The sequence below is a fragment of the Pseudophryne corroboree genome, chromosome 3, assembly GCF_028390025.1.
Source record: "Pseudophryne corroboree isolate aPseCor3 chromosome 3, aPseCor3.hap2, whole genome shotgun sequence".
Lineage (NCBI taxonomy): Eukaryota > Metazoa > Chordata > Amphibia > Anura > Myobatrachidae > Pseudophryne > Pseudophryne corroboree.
This window is the reverse complement of record NC_086446.1, coordinates 219165396-219182239: the sequence shown is the minus strand read 5'-3', so window position 1 is coordinate 219182239 and position 16844 is coordinate 219165396.

Sequence of the window (16844 nt, the reverse complement as noted above, 5' to 3'; positions counted from 1 at the left end):
CTTTACCTAGATTAAGTTCTAATTAACATTCTTGATCAAGATAGCTTTAATGTCGTTTTGGTTTCAACGAGTTTATTTTGCCTGTAACTCACACCTGACTCATCTAGATTCCTGAGCGATGAATGTTCACTTGTCTGGTCAGATATTGTTTCAGTAATCTTTTTAGCATCGAATAAAATTCAGCAACTGGTCATTACCAATCATAAAGGCCAACTTCTTAGAAAGGAGTTTGCAAAGCACACAAAGTATGTCAACTGTCTTAGTCAGGTTACATTAGCCTCTAACTTAGCTTTCAGTCAAGTATTCAATTATAAAGGCATTCAATGTGAGCAGCCATCACTCAAAGACTTTGGAGATTTATTAAGCAGTGATTGCAAAACCACACATTTATTGGTGGTTTTATGTGTGGTTTGTTAAAGGTTAGATTTACTAAAGGCCAAACCGCACATAAAATCTGATGTTTAAAACATTAAACACCCTATTGCCATATATCGAATGGGAACTGCCCGCAGGTAACGTAACATTACCTTATCTACAATAGAAACAATAACCATATAGCATTAAAATTGGCCAACTTTGTATTTAAAATCCCCCAAAATAATGGTGGCAAAAGAAGGAACATCAGATAATCAGTGACAACCCAACATGACATCACCAACAGTGATATCACCAACATGATGACCACAGAACCACAAAATTGCAGGGTCAATGGCCCTTCTCAGTGGCAAGTGCTACGTAACAAACCCCTCCTCCAATACCACAACAAAATATTTCAGCCAGAAAGCCATTGCCGCTGACCCTAGTTAGGGGAATCAGTCTAATTAGTGAGGAGTGCGCCTAGATAGATTGCAGCAAGATATCTGCTGGACTGCTGTTCTGTTGTCAACAAACAACAGAAGGAAAAATGGAGAAGGAGAGATGGTAGGAGAACAGAGAAAAGAGGCAGAGCCCTGTCTAAGCTGCAGTAAACCAGCTTTAGATCCCATAAACACACCCCTACAACATTCAAATTGGCTAAAGAACCTTAACTGTATTAAACCAATCGTTCCCTGCAGGTATTCCCAAATCTGAAAACTTTCTAGTGGTTTAAATACCCTCCTGTACAAGAAGCACACATGCTCCTCAATATCTAAATCAGCCATCTGTATATAAAGGCAAAAGCCCTATCTCACTCACTGACTGACTGACTCATCACTAATTCTCTTAAGGGGGGGTACTCACGGAGCGATATTCTAAGCAATCTGACTAGATTGCTTAGAATTTCAGCATTATCGCTCAGTGTGTACCCCCTACAGCGATAGCGATGCGCAGCCCCGCTCATCGCTATCGCTGCTGCTAGATTGGCCTGCATGCAGGCCAATCTAGCTGGTCGCTCACTACACCCGCTGGGTGAAGTGAGCGGCCCCCCCGTCTCCCCCCGCACGCTCAGCACAGAACGCGCTGTGCTGAGCGCCGGGAGAGATGTGTGCTGAGCGGTTCGCTCATCATACATCTCTCCTACATCGGCCCGTCTATATGGGCCTTTACTTTCTGATATGTTAGGAAGCTGAAATGTAACATAGGTATTCTTCAGGTGGGAAATAGGAAAACTACGTAATTAGAATTTTAATAAACCTCCCTAAGGGGATGAAAATGGGTTTCAAATAATGACATCATTACTGATGCGTGGCTTGCGTTGCGTGAACGATAACGCCCAAACGGACAATCAGATCAAAATTTGGATTGCACCTCCAGTGTGTTGAATTTAATAAACGACAAAAATGGTCCTGTCACTTTTTACCATATCTGCACGTGTGATCCTTGGGTAACACCAAGAACCATGGATTAATATTTACTTACATTAAGACGTCTCAAATTTAAATCTCTATAGATTTACCAAATTTTTTATACTAATTTATATTTACAACTGAGAAAATCAGAAACTCCCGTACACAGAACGGGTAGAACAGCTAGTTTATATATACAGAAGAGGAATACAAATTGTCCATATATTAAGCAGAGATTTGCACTTCAATAACGCTTGGCCCTTCCTGTTACGCCTGACTGCTGGATACGAGGGGAAAAACAGTTAAATATAGTGCAAACACTTGTAGCAGTACAAGTTCCGGCATGCACGGACAAGCACTAGCATTCCCATGGATGACAGTGCATACTATAATTTTGAGTGCATTACAAGGGTCAGCTAGTCCCGCATAATTTCCTATCTTCACCCATACTGCTCCACCTCTTTTCATCTTCAACTGAGCCTTGACATATCAGAAGTTTTTGTCCTCACCCAGAACATGAGAGTATGTCTTCCTCACTCCTTTATATCACTCTCTCCTGTCTGTGTCAGTCTTTCTTATCTTTAATCTTGTCTGTTGCATTATTTCTCTACTTATCCTATTTGTGTCAGCTTCACTGCCTTTCTTTAGCCTGTGCCAGCCTATCTTTCTCCTGCCTGTGCTGGCTTCTCTGCCCTCTTTTGTCTGTGTAAACCTTGCTGCCCTCCTCCTTTATGCATCAGAAATCACCATTTCCTCTATCTGTGCCAGTTCTCCTAATTTCTCCTGTCTGTGAAAATATCTTCCCTTGCCCAGTTTCCACCAATCTGTCTCCCATTGACCTGACTGTACCAGCCTCTCTACCCTTCCCCTGTCTGTTCATGCTATTTCCACTTCCTCCATCTGCTCCAGTCTCTCTGCCCTTCCCCTTCCTGCTCCAGCCTCTCTGCTCTTACAACTGCTCCAGCCTCACCACTTGTCCTCTGTCTCTTCCTTTTCCTGTCTATGACAGCCTCTCTGAAAAACTCTGCTAAGCCGGGTATGGGTCATTAGATTGACCACACTTAGGTCGACAATCATGAGGTCGACCACTATTAGTCGACATGCAGTAGGTCGACGTGGTCACTAGGTCGACATGGTCAATAAGTTCACGTGTACAAGGTCGACATGGAAAAGGGTCAATATGATTTTTATAAACTTTTTTTGGTGTCCTGTTCTTCGGAAAGTGACGGGGAACTCCAATTACTGCACCATGTCCACTCGCATGGCTCGCTTCGCTCGTCATGCTTCAGGCTACTATTCCCAATCGTAGTCCACATGGATCGTAAAGTATGAAAAAGTTAAAAAAATTGAACATTTTTGAAAAATACATGTTGACCTTTTCTCATGTTGACCTAGTACATGTCGACCTAGTGACCATATTGACCTAATGCATGTCGACCAATAGGGGTCGGCCTAATGACTGTCGACCTAAGTGTGGTCGACCTAATGACCGTATGCCGCTTAGCCTGGCGCTCTGTGTCCTCTGTACCAGCTTGTGTTACCTTTACATGTCTGTGTCTCCTTCCACTGGTTGCATTTGCTTTTCTGTCCTTCCCCTGCCTGTGCCAGTCTTTTACTTCCGCCTGTCTGTGTCAGACTGTGTCCTTACTCCGTCTGTGCCAGTGTTGTCCTTCCTCTGTCCGCTCCAACTTCTCTACCATTTCCTTACCTGTGCTAGTCTCTGCCTGTTCCATCTGGGAAAAACTCTAATCCTGTTCTCTAGCTTCACCAGACTCTCTCCTTCCACTGTCTCATAAGCTTAACTGCCCTTTCCTTGTATTTGCCAGTCTCAGACCCTTTCCCCTGTATACTAGTCACTTACAGTCCCAATTTTTCTCTGTCTGGCACCCTCTCTGTCAGGCCCTTGTCTATGCATCCTCTCTGCTCTTTCCCTGTCTGTACCAGCCCCTCTGCTTACACTGTCTGCAGTGACTTCTCTACAAGTCCAATCTGTGCAAGTCTCTTTCCTACTCCTGTCTGCACTAGCCTTTATGCTTATATCCTGTGTGTGCCAGCATCTCTAGCCTTCCCCTGTCTATGCCAACCTCTGTCCTTCAACTGTTTGTATTAGCTTCTCCATCATTCACATCTGTGCCAACCTGTTTCTCCTGTATGCACCAGTCCAGTGGTGTCAATAGTAGAGATGAGCGGGTTCGGTTTCTCTGAATCCGAACCCGCCAGAACTTCATGTTTTTTTTCACGGGTCCGAGCGACTCGGATCTTCCCGCCTTGCTCGGTTAACCCGAGCGCGCCCGAACGTCATCATGACGCTGTCGGATTCTCGCGAGGCTCGGATTCTATCGCGAGACTCGGATTCTATATAAGGAGCCGCGCGTCGCCGCCATTTTCACACGTGCATTGAGATTGATAGGGAGAGGACGTGGCTGGCGTCCTCTCCGTTTAGAATTAGAATAGATTAGAGAGACACTTGATTTACTAATTTTGGGGAGCATTAGGAGTACTCAGTAGTGTACAGTGCAGAGTTTTGCTGATAGTGACCAGTGACCACCACTTTTATTTATAATCCGTTCTCTGCCTGAAAAAAGCGATACACAGCACACAGTGACTCAGTCACATACCATATCTGTGTGCACTGCTCAGGCTCAGGCCAGTGTGCTGCATCATCTATTATCTATATATAATATTATATATATCTGTCTGACTGCTCAGCTCACACAGCTTATAATTGTGGGGGAGACTGGGGAGCACTACTGCAGTGCCAGTTATAGGTTATAGCAGGAGCCAGGAGTACATAATATATTATATAGTGAGTGACCACCAGACACACAGTGCAGTTTATTTAATATATCCGTTCTCTGCCTGAAAAAAGCGATACACACAGTGACTCAGTCAGTCACATACCATATCTGTGTGCACTGCTCAGGCTCAGGCCAGTGTGCTGCATCATCTATATATATATTATATATCTGTCTGACTGCTCAGCTCACACAGCTTATAATTGTGGGGGAGACTGGGGAGCACTACTGCAGTGCCAGTTATAGGTTATAGCAGGAGCCAGGAGTACATAATATTATATTAAAATTAAACAGTGCACACTTTTGCTGCAGGAGTGCCACTGCCAGTGTGACTAGTGACCAGTGACCTGACCACCAGTATATAATATTAGTAGTATACTATCTCTTTATCAACCAGTCTATATTAGCAGCAGACACAGTACAGTGCGGTAGTTCACGGCTGTGGCTACCTCTGTGTCGGCACTCGGCAGCCCGTCCATAATTGTATATACCACCTAACCGTGGTTTTTTTTTCTTTCTTTATACATACATACTAGTTACGAGTATACTATCTCTTTATCAACCAGTCTATATATTAGCAGCAGACACAGTACAGTGCGGTAGTTCACGGCTGTGGCTACCTCTGTGTCGGCACTCGGCAGCCTGTCCATAATTGTATATACCACCTAACCGTGGTTTTTTTTTCTTTCTTTATACATACATACTAGTTACGAGTATACTATCTCTTTATCAACCAGTCTATATATTAGCAGCAGACACAGTACAGTGCGGTAGTTCACGGCTGTGGCTACCTCTGTGTCGGCACTCGGCAGCCCGTCCATAATTGTATATACCACCTAACCGTGGTTTTTTTTTCTTTCTTTATACATACATACTAGTTACGAGTATACTATCTCTTTATCAACCAGTCTATATATTAGCAGCAGACACAGTACAGTGCGGTAGTTCACGGCTGTGGCTACCTCTGTGTCGGCACTCGGCAGCCCGTCCATAATTGTATATACCACCTAACTGTGGTTTTTTTTTCTTTCTTTATACATACATACTAGTTACGAGTATACTATCTCTTTATCAACCAGTCTATATATTAGCAGCAGACACAGTACAGTGCGGTAGTTCACGGCTGTGGCTACCTCTGTGTCGGCACTCGGCAGCCCGTCCATAATTGTATATACCACCTAACCGTGGTTTTTTTTTCTTTCTTTATACATACATACTAGTTACGAGTATACTATCTCTTTATCAACCAGTCTATATATTAGCAGCAGACACAGTACAGTGCGGTAGTTCACGGCTGTGGCTACCTCTGTGTCGGCACTCGGCAGCCCGTCCATAATTGTATATACCACCTAACCGTGTTTTTTTTTTCTTTCTTTATACATACATACTAGTTACGAGTATACTATCTCTTTATCAACCAGTCTATATATTAGCAGCAGACACAGTACAGTGCGGTAGTTCACGGCTGTGGCTACCTCTGTGTCGGCACTCGGCAGCCCGTCCATAATTGTATACTAGTATCCAATCCATCCATCTCCATTGTTTACCTGAGGTGCCTTTTAGTTGTGCCTATTAAAATATGGAGAACAAAAATGTTGAGGTTCCAAAATTAGGGAAAGATCAAGATCCACTTCCACCTCGTGCTGAAGCTGCTGCCACTAGTCATGGCCGAGACGATGAAATGCCAGCAACGTCGTCTGCCAAGGCCGATGCCCAATGGCATAGTACAGAGCATGTCAAAACCAAAACACCAAATATCAGTAAAAAAAGGACTCCAAAACCTAAAATAAAATTGTCGGAGGAGAAGCGTAAACTTGCCAATATGCCATTTACCACACGGAGTGGCAAGGAACGGCTGAGGCCCTGGCCTATGTTCATGGCTAGTGGTTCAGCTTCACATGAGGATGGAAGCACTCAGCCTCTCGCTAGAAAACTGAAAAGACTCAAGCTGGCAAAAGCACCGCAAAGAACTGTGCGTTCTTTGAAATCCCAAATCCACAAGGAGAGTCCAATTGTGTCGGTTGCGATGCCTGACCTTCCCAACACTGGACGTGAAGAGCATGCGCCTTCCACCATTTGCACGCCCCCTGCAAGTGCTGGAAGGAGCACCCGCAGTCCAGTTCCTGATAGTCAGATTGAAGATGTCAGTGTTGAAGTACACCAGGATGAGAAGGATATGGGTGTTGCTGGCGCTGGGGAGGAAATTGACCAGGAGGATTCTGATGGTGAGGTGGTTTGTTTAAGTCAGGCACCCGGGGAGACACCTGTTGTCCGTGGGAGGAATATGGCCGTTGACATGCCAGGTGAAAATACCAAAAAAATCAGCTCTTCGGTGTGGAGGTATTTCACCAGAAATGCGGACAACAGGTGTCAAGCCGTGTGTTCCCTTTGTCAAGCTGTAATAAGTAGGGGTAAGGACGTTAACCACCTCGGAACATCCTCCCTTATACGTCACCTGCAGCGCATTCATAATAAGTCAGTGACAAGTTCAAAAACTTTGGGTGACAGCGGAAGCAGTCCACTGACCAGTAAATCCCTTCCTCTTGTAACCAAGCTCACGCAAACCACCCCACCAACTCCCTCAGTGTCAATTTCCTCCTTCCCCAGGAATGCCAATAGTCCTGCAGGCCATGTCACTGGCAATTCTGACGAGTCCTCTCCTGCCTGGGATTCCTCCGATGCATCCTTGCGTGTAACACCTACTGCTGCTGGCGCTGCTGTTGTTGCCGCTGGGAGTCGATGGTCATCCCAGAGGGGAAGTCGTAAGCCCACTTGTACTACTTCCAGTAAGCAATTGACTGTTCAACAGTCCTTTGCGAGGAAGATGAAATATCACAGCAGTCATCCTACTGCAAAGCGGATAACTGAGTCCTTGACAACTATGTTGGTGTTAGACGTGCGTCCGGTATCCGCCGTTAGTTCACAGGGAACTAGACAATTTATTGAGGCAGTGTGCCCCCGTTACCAAATACCATCTAGGTTCCACTTCTCTAGGCAGGCGATACCGAGAATGTACACGGACGTCAGAAAAAGACTCACCAGTGTCCTAAAAAATGCAGTTGTACCCAATGTCCACTTAACCACGGACATGTGGACAAGTGGAGCAGGGCAGGGTCAGGACTATATGACTGTGACAGCCCACTGGGTAGATGTATGGACTCCCGCCGCAAGAACAGCAGCGGCGGCACCAGTAGCAGCATCTCGCAAACGCCAACTCTTTCCTAGGCAGGCTACGCTTTGTATCACCGCTTTCCAGAATACGCACACAGCTGAAAACCTCTTACGGCAACTGAGGAAGATCATCGCGGAATGGCTTACCCCAATTGGACTCTCCTGTGGATTTGTGGCATCGGACAACGCCAGCAATATTGTGTGTGCATTAAATATGGGCAAATTCCAGCACGTCCCATGTTTTGCACATACCTTGAATTTGGTGGTGCAGAATTTTTTAAAAAACGACAGGGGCGTGCAAGAGATGCTGTCGGTGGCCAGAAAAATTGCGGGACACTTTCGGCGTACAGGCACCACGTACAGAAGACTGGAGCACCACCAAAAACTACTGAACCTGCCCTGCCATCATCTGAAGCAAGAAGTGGTAACGAGGTGGAATTCAACCCTCTATATGCTTCAGAGGTTGGAGGAGCAGCAAAAGGCCATTCAAGCCTATACAATTGAGCACGATATAGGAGATGGAATGCACCTGTCTCAAGTGCAGTGGAGAATGATTTCAACGTTGTGCAAGGTTCTGATGCCCTTTGAACTTGCCACACGTGAAGTCAGTTCAGACACTGCCAGCCTGAGTCAGGTCATTCCCCTCATCAGGCTTTTGCAGAAGAAGCTGGAGGCATTGAAGAAGGAGCTAAAAGGGAGCGATTCCGCTAGGCATGTGGGACTTGTGGATGCAGCCCTTAATTCGCTTAACAAGGATTCACGGGTGGTCAATCTGTTGAAATCAGAGCACTACATTTTGGCCACCGTGCTCGATCCTAGATTTAAAGCCTACCTTGGATCTCTCTTTCCGGCAGACACAGGTCTGCTGGGGTTGAAAGACCTGCTGGTGACAAAATTGTCAAGTCAAGCGGAACGCGACCTGTCAACATCTCCTCCTTCACATTCTCCCGCAACTGGGGGTGCGAGGAAAAGGCTCAGAATTCCGAGCCCACCCGCTGGCGGTGATGCAGGGCAGTCTGGAGCGACTGCTGATGCTGACATCTGGTCCGGACTGAAGGACCTGACAACGATTACGGACATGTCGTCTACTGTCACTGCATATGATTCTCTCAACATTGATAGAATGGTGGAGGATTATATGAGTGACCGCATCCAAGTAGGCACGTCACACAGTCCGTACTTATACTGGCAGGAAAAAGAGGCAATTTGGAGGCCCTTGCACAAACTGGCTTTATTCTACCTAAGTTGCCCTCCCACAAGTGTGTACTCCGAAAGAGTGTTTAGTGCCGCCGCTCACCTTGTCAGCAATCGGCGTACGAGGTTACATCCAGAAAATGTGGAGAAGATGATGTTCATTAAAATGAATTATAATCAATTCCTCCGCGGAGACATTGACCAGCAGCAATTGCCTCCACAAAGTACACAGGGAGCTGAGATGGTGGATTCCAGTGGGGACGAATTGATAATCTGTGAGGAGGGGGATGTACACGGTGATATATCGGAGGGTGAAGATGAGGTGGACATCTTGCCTCTGTAGAGCCAGTTTGTGCAAGGAGAGATTAATTGCTTCTTTTTTGGGGGGGGTCCAAACCAACCCGTCATATCAGTCACAGTCGTGTGGCAGACCCTGTCACTGAAATGATGGGTTGGTTAAAGTGTGCATGTCCTGTTTTGTTTATACAACATAAGGGTGGGTGGGAGGGCCCAAGGACAATTCCATCTTGCACCTCTTTTTTCTTTTCTTTTTCTTTGCATCATGTGCTGATTGGGGAGGGTTTTTTTGGAAGGGACATCCTGCGTGACACTGCAGTGCCACTCCTAGATGGGCCCGGTGTTTGTGTCGGCCACTAGGGTCGCTAATCTTACTCACACAGCTACCTCATTGCGCCTCTTTTTTTCTTTGCGTCATGTGCTGTTTGGGGAGGGTTTTTTGGAAGGGACATCCTGCGTGACACTGCAGTGCCACTCCTAGATGGGCCCGGTGTTTGTGTCGGCCACTAGGGTCGCTAATCTTACTCACACAGCTACCTCATTGCGCCTCTTTTTTTCTTTGCGTCATGTGCTGTTTGGGGAGGGTTTTTTGGAAGGGACATCCTGCGTGACACTGCAGTGCCACTCCTAGATGGGCCCGGTGTTTGTGTCGGCCACTAGGGTCGCTAATCTTACTCACACAGCTACCTCATTGCGCCTCTTTTTTTCTTTGCGTCATGTGCTGTTTGGGGAGGGTTTTTTGGAAGGGCCATCCTGCGTGACACTGCAGTGCCACTCCTAGATGGGCCCGGTGTTTGTGTCGGCCACTAGGGTCGCTAATCTTACTCACACAGCTACCTCATTGCGCCTCTTTTTTTCTTTGCGTCATGTGCTGTTTGGGGAGGGTTTTTTGGAAGGGCCATCCTGCGTGACACTGCAGTGCCACTCCTAGATGGGCCCGGTGTTTGTGTCGGCCACTAGGGTCGCTAATCTTACTCACACAGCTACCTCATTGCGCCTCTTTTTTTCTTTGCGTCATGTGCTGTTTGGGGAGGGTTTTTTGGAAGGGACATCCTGCGTGACACTGCAGTGCCACTCCTAGATGGGCCCGGTGTTTGTGTCGGCCACTAGGGTCGCTTATCTTACTCACACAGCGACCTCGGTGCAAATTTTAGGACTAAAAATAATATTGTGAGGTGTGAGGTATTCAGAATAGACTGAAAATGAGTGTAAATTATGGTTTTTGAGGTTAATAATACTTTGGGATCAAAATGACCCCCAAATTCTATGATTTAAGCTGTTTTTTAGTGTTTTTTGAAAAAAACACCCGAATCCAAAACACACCCGAATCCGACAAAAAAAATTCGGTGAGGTTTTGCCAAAACGCGGTCGAACCCAAAACACGGCCGCGGAACCGAACCCAAAACCAAAACACAAAACCCGAAAAATTTCAGGCGCTCATCTCTAGTCAATAGGGGGGTGCGGGCTGCATCCAGGTGCCACCCTCTGAAGGGATGACACCATTTTTTGTGCATTTTTCCCCTCTAGCCTGTCTTCATAAATTGCTTACCGAGCAATCCGAGGAGGTGTCAGTAACTCATGACTCAGTCAGTTGGCAGCCCCACTCCGATGAACCTCAAGCACCTCTGATCTTCTTCTTCCTGTTAGCTGTGCACAAACAAGCAGCATGCGGTTTCTGTGGGCCCATTTGGTGGGCAGGACTGATTAATAACTGTATAGACCCCATTAGTGGATCGGGCCAGCAGCAGCAACATCCCGGAGGCAGTGATCATCAGTCAGCCACCAGCCCCCATGTCTGAGTGTTCCCACCCAGGCCCCAACACATCATCCCCAATACATTGCCCTTTGTTAGGGAGACATGGGCTGGGTGTGGGCACAGAGGGGCCTGCAGGAAAGCAGAGGTTCCCAGATCAGCCCTGGACAGCACCTCTTCCAGCAGACGCAGTGTCACCACCAATCACCAGCAGCAACTAGAGGGCCAACTATTGAAAGCGAGGAAGAGAGGATGCTGGAGTCTTGGCAGCAGCGGCTACAGGAAGCCATACAATGGAAGGTAAGCTGCTGGATGAGACTACTATAGAGGGAAGGAGAGGGGACAATGACACTTCTATGGATAGTGGAAGAGATATGGGATATTTGTAGAGAGGAGGGATGATGATGAATGGGGGTGAGACCATGCCCTCTTTCTGCAAAACCACATTGTCATGACTAAGGTTTTGTGAACCCGGTGTTAGTGAAGTCTGTGCGGGCGACTGGAGGATTATATGAATACTACCACTGACCTGGTTTGGGACTGTTGTGGACTCTGGGTTTCTTCCGGTGACTGGGAAGAGGAACCGCAGCAGAGATGGCCGAATCTAGGTTCTCCTCATGCAGGATTAGGTCGGCAGACAGGAGGCATGCTGAAGGTCTCCTGAAAGACAGAACTGGAAAGGCACTGATGAATCAGTGAAGAATACCAGGTATAATTGTGCTAAAGGGCACGGGGTGCTTGGAGACACTGAGGTGCTTGCGGACACTGAGGTGCTTGCGGACACTGAGGTGCTTGCGGACACTGAGGTGCTTGCGGACACTGAGGTGCTTGCGGACACTGAGGTGCTTGCGGACACTGAGGTGCTTGGAGACACTGAGGTGCTTGGAGACACTGAGGTGCTTGGAGACACTGAGATGCTTGGAGACACTGAGGTGCTTGGAGACACTGAGATGCTTGGAGACACTGAGGTGCTTGGAGACACTGAGGTGCTTGGAGACACTGAGGTACGTGGAGGCACTGAGGTGCGTGGAGGCACTGAGGTGCTTGGAGGCACTGAGGTACGTGGAGGCACTGAGGTGCGTGGAGGCACTGAGGTGCGTGGAGGCACTGGGGTGCGTAGGGGTGCTGAGGCACGGAGGTGCTGGAAGCACGTAGATGCTGAGGCACGGAGGTACTGAGGCACGGAGGTGCTGTGGCACGGAGGTGCTGTGGCACGGAGGTGCTGGAGGCACGGAGGTACTGAGGCACGGAGGTACTGAGGCACGGAAGTACTGAGGCACGGAGGTGCTGAGGCACTGAGGCACGGAGATGCTGAGGCACTGAGGTGCTGAGGCACGGAGATACTGAGGTGCTGGAAGCACGGAGGTGCTGAGGCACGGAGGTACTGAGGCACAGAGATGCTGGAAGCACGGAGATGCTGAGGCACGAGGTACTGAGCCCTGGAGATCCCAACTACAACAGTAGTAAAACTGAAACACGACAGCTGTGGTTTTCAGTGGAGAACACGGAATTCAGTACTGTGCCTTTAAGACGAAACATTGCAGCTGTACCTTTACATTGAGACTCAGGGAAATGGTGAAATCAAATGGCAACACACAAATAAACCAAACGGTAACAAGGGAACAGAGTTTCCACAGGAACTTAGGTACAAAGGTTACCTTTAGGGAGCTCAGCTTAAGACCCACACAAAGCTGTATGTGACACAAGGAACTGGCCCAGATTCCAACTCAGCCTCCTGATTTATACTTCCTGGTCCTTGATGATTGGTGGGCAGGATTAGGTGATGTCACTGTCATGTGACTACTCTAGCCAAGGCTGTGATGTAGAATGAGGCCTAGCAGGCCAAGAGAACACTGAAGCCTGGACTTCTGCAAAACACAGGATGCTTGCTTTTAGATTACTGAATTCAGCCTCACACAGGAGATCACCACAGGTGGAGCTGATTACCTATTACCTCTCAGGCAGAGAACTCAGGAAAACTGACAAGCTGTTTAACTCCGTGAGTGAAAAGACACAGGATCCAGGACAGATGGCAGGGGTAAGTCACCAAATATAAAACCTACAGTCAGGATTGTGACAGTATCCCCCTCTTCAAGGGTGGACTCCGGACACCCATCTTGAATCTTAGAGGAACTTGAGAAATTCATACAGAAGAATTTAGGACCTTCGTTGATGCAGATTCCAAAGGTTTAGGACTAAATTCTTTAACTACAGCGTTACTGAAAGTCTGTAAGTCATGGAACACAGGATCATTACTCTCAAAGAGCATGTTGGCCCACTCCAAAGCTCTTCCTCTGAATGCCAGGAACAGATATCGAGTAACGTTGGAAAGAGTTACTGCACCTGAAGGATCAGACTCCATCCGAGAGAGAAATTGTTCAACCAGAGCGGCATATTGCAATAAATCTCCATCAAAGTAAATAGGTGGAAAACCATCAGACGAAAGCTTAGAGGATGAAACTGAAGAAAGCTTTGGCTGGACGAGTAGGACTGGATTGGATCCGAGGATACTTGGATTGGCTGGAGCCAAAGGAGACGGACCAGGCTGGTCCTGGAGTATTGCTGAACCGGCTGGAACCGGGACGGACTGACCAGGCGGAGCCTGGAGTATTGCTGGACCGGCTGGAACCGGGACGGACTGACCAGGCGGAGCCTGGAGTATTGCTGGACCGGCTGGAACCGGGACGGACTGACCAGGCAGGGCCTGGAGTATTGCTGGACCGGCTGGAACCGGGACGGACTGACCAGGCAGGGCCTGGAGTATTGCTGGACCGGCTGGAACCGGGACGGGCTGAGCCCTTTCTTCACAGGGCTGGGCTGAGGCAAGAGCCCCCACTTCACGGGGCTGGGCTGAGGCAAGAGCCCCCTCTTCACGGGGCTGGGCTGAGGCAAGAGCCCCCTCTTCACGGGGCTGGGCTGAGGCAAGAGCCCCCTCTTCACGGGGCTGGGCTGAGGCAAGAGCCCCCTCTTCACGGGGCTGGGCTGAGGCAAGAGCCCCCTCTTCACGGGGCTGGGCTGAGGCAAGAGCCCCCTCTTCACGGGGCTGGGCAGCACTCTGTAGAATCTCTGGCTGGGCAGCACTCTGTAGAATCTCTGGCTGGGCGGCACTCTGTAGAATCTCTGGCTGGGCAGCACTCTGTAGAATCTCTGGCTGGGCAGCACTCTGTAGAATCTCTGGCTGGGCAGCACTCTGTAGACTCTCTGGCTGGGCAGCACTCTGTAGACTCTCTGGCTGGGCAGCACTCTGTAGACTCTCTGGCTGGGCAGCACTCTGTAGACTCTCTGGCTGGGCAGCACTCTGTAGACTCTCTGGCTGGGCAGCACTCTGTAGAATCTCTGGCTGGGCAGCACTCTGAAGACTCTCTGGGGCTGGACGCTCTGAAGACGCCCCTCCTGGGGCTGGACGCTCTGAAGACGCCCCTCCTGGGGCTGGACGCTCTGAAGACGCCCCTCCTGGGGCTGGACGCTCTGAAAACGCCCCTCCTGGGGCTGTGGACACGGACTCCTCTGTGACTGTAAATGGCTTGAACATTCTTCTCTGGACACCCAACTTGGGATAAGGTCTTTTAACCACCGGACCCCAGTCATAAATTTGAGTCTCTCTCAGAAGAGTAGCCTTCTTGATACCCCCGTCAGCAGCAGAAGGATCGGATACTGTGGATGACTTGTAGACATGAGCACTATGATACTGAGATTTGTCACTATTACCTGGCTTGCGAAGAATGCAGTCTTTAACAAAATGACCAGAATTTCCACAGTAAAGACAGAGATGTAGCTCCTTACGCCGCTGACGTTCAGCTTCAGAGAGCTTGGGCCGTGGATAGCTCTGATGAAAAACTTTCCCTTGCGCAGAGGAAGAGACTCTATTAACTGGATGGGACAAAACAGGATCAACAACGTTGGTAGTATTCCTGAGGAGATCAGGCATCACAGAGAGAATACTAGGCAAAAGTTCTTGTAACTGTAGTAACATCTGGTAGAAAATCTGCAGTTGGTCAGGAGTCTTAGAGCAGAAGGTCATAGAATCTCTGGAGGACGAATTCCGCTGCAGACACTGTGCCAATCGATGCTGAGTCGACTCCAGACCTTCCAAGCGTCCTGCAATATTGCTTAGGAGGTCATGCGTCAGACTAACACTTTCGGCCGGGTCCATGTGGCCAGTTCCTACTGTCATGACTAAGGTTTTGTGAACCCGGTGTTAGTGAAGTCTGTGCGGGCGACTGGAGGATTATATGAATACTACCACTGACCTGGTTTGGGACTGTTGTGGACTCTGGGTTTCTTCCGGTGACTGGGAAGAGGAACCGCAGCAGAGATGGCCGAATCTAGGTTCTCCTCATGCAGGATTAGGTCGGCAGACAGGAGGCATGCTGAAGGTCTCCTGAAAGACAGAACTGGAAAGGCACTGATGAATCAGTGAAGAATACCAGGTATAATTGTGCTAAAGGGCACGGGGTGCTTGGAGACACTGAGGTGCTTGCGGACACTGAGGTGCTTGCGGACACTGAGGTGCTTGCGGACACTGAGGTGCTTGGAGACACTGAGGTGCTTGGAGACACTGAGATGCTTGGAGACACTGAGGTGCTTGGAGACACTGAGATGCTTGGAGACACTGAGGTGCTTGGAGACACTGAGGTGCTTGGAGACACTGAGGTGCTTGGAGACACTGAGGTACGTGGAGGCACTGAGGTGCGTGGAGGCACTGAGGTACGTGGAGGCACTGAGGTGCGTGGAGGCACTGAGGTGCGTGGAGGCACTGGGGTGCGTAGGGGTGCTGAGGCACGGAGGTGCTGGAAGCACGTAGATGCTGAGGCACGGAGGTACTGAGGCACGGAGGTGCTGTGGCACGGAGGTGCTGGAGGCACGGAGGTACTGAGGCACGGAGGTACTGAGGCACGGAGGTACTGAGGCACGGAGGTGCTGAGGCACTGAGGCACGGAGATGCTGAGGCACTGAGGTGCTGAGGCACGGAGATACTGAGGTGCTGGAAGCACGGAGGTGCTGAGGCACGGAGGTACTGAGGCACAGAGATGCTGGAAGCACGGAGATGCTGAGGCACGAGGTACTGAGCCCTGGAGATCCCAACTACAACAGTAGTAAAACTGAAACACGACAGCTGTGGTTTTCAGTGGAGAACACGGAATTCAGTACTGTGCCTTTAAGACGAAACATTGCAGCTGTACCTTTACATTGAGACTCAGGGAAATGGTGAAATCAAATGGCAACACACAAATAAACCAAACGGTAACAAGGGAACAGAGTTTCCACAGGAACTTAGGTACAAAGGTTACCTTTAGGGAGCTCAGCTTAAGACCCACACAAAGCTGTATGTGACACAAGGAACTGGCCCAGATTCCAACTCAGCCTCCTGATTTATACTTCCTGGTCCTTGATGATTGGTGGGCAGGATTAGGTGATGTCACTGTCATGTGACTACTCTAGCCAAGGCTGTGATGTAGAATGAGGCCTAGCAGGCCAAGAGAACACTGAAGCCTGGACTTCTGCAAAACACAGGATGCTTGCTTTTAGATTACTGAATTCAGCCTCACACAGGAGATCACCACAGGTGGAGCTGATTACCTATTACCTCTCAGGCAGAGAACTCAGGAAAACTGACAAGCTGTTTAACTCCGTGAGTGAAAAGACACAGGATCCAGGACAGATGGCAGGGGTAAGTCACCAAATATAAAACCTACAGTCAGGATTGTGACACACATCTCATTTCGGGACGCACAGTTTCCCAGTATTTAATACTATGGGGGTGAAACCATAACTTACAGCACTGGTGACCCGAACCCTAATGATTCTACTGTGCCTGCCTCTCTGTTCTTCTTCTGCTATGGCTTCTGTGCCTTCATGGCTGTGCCA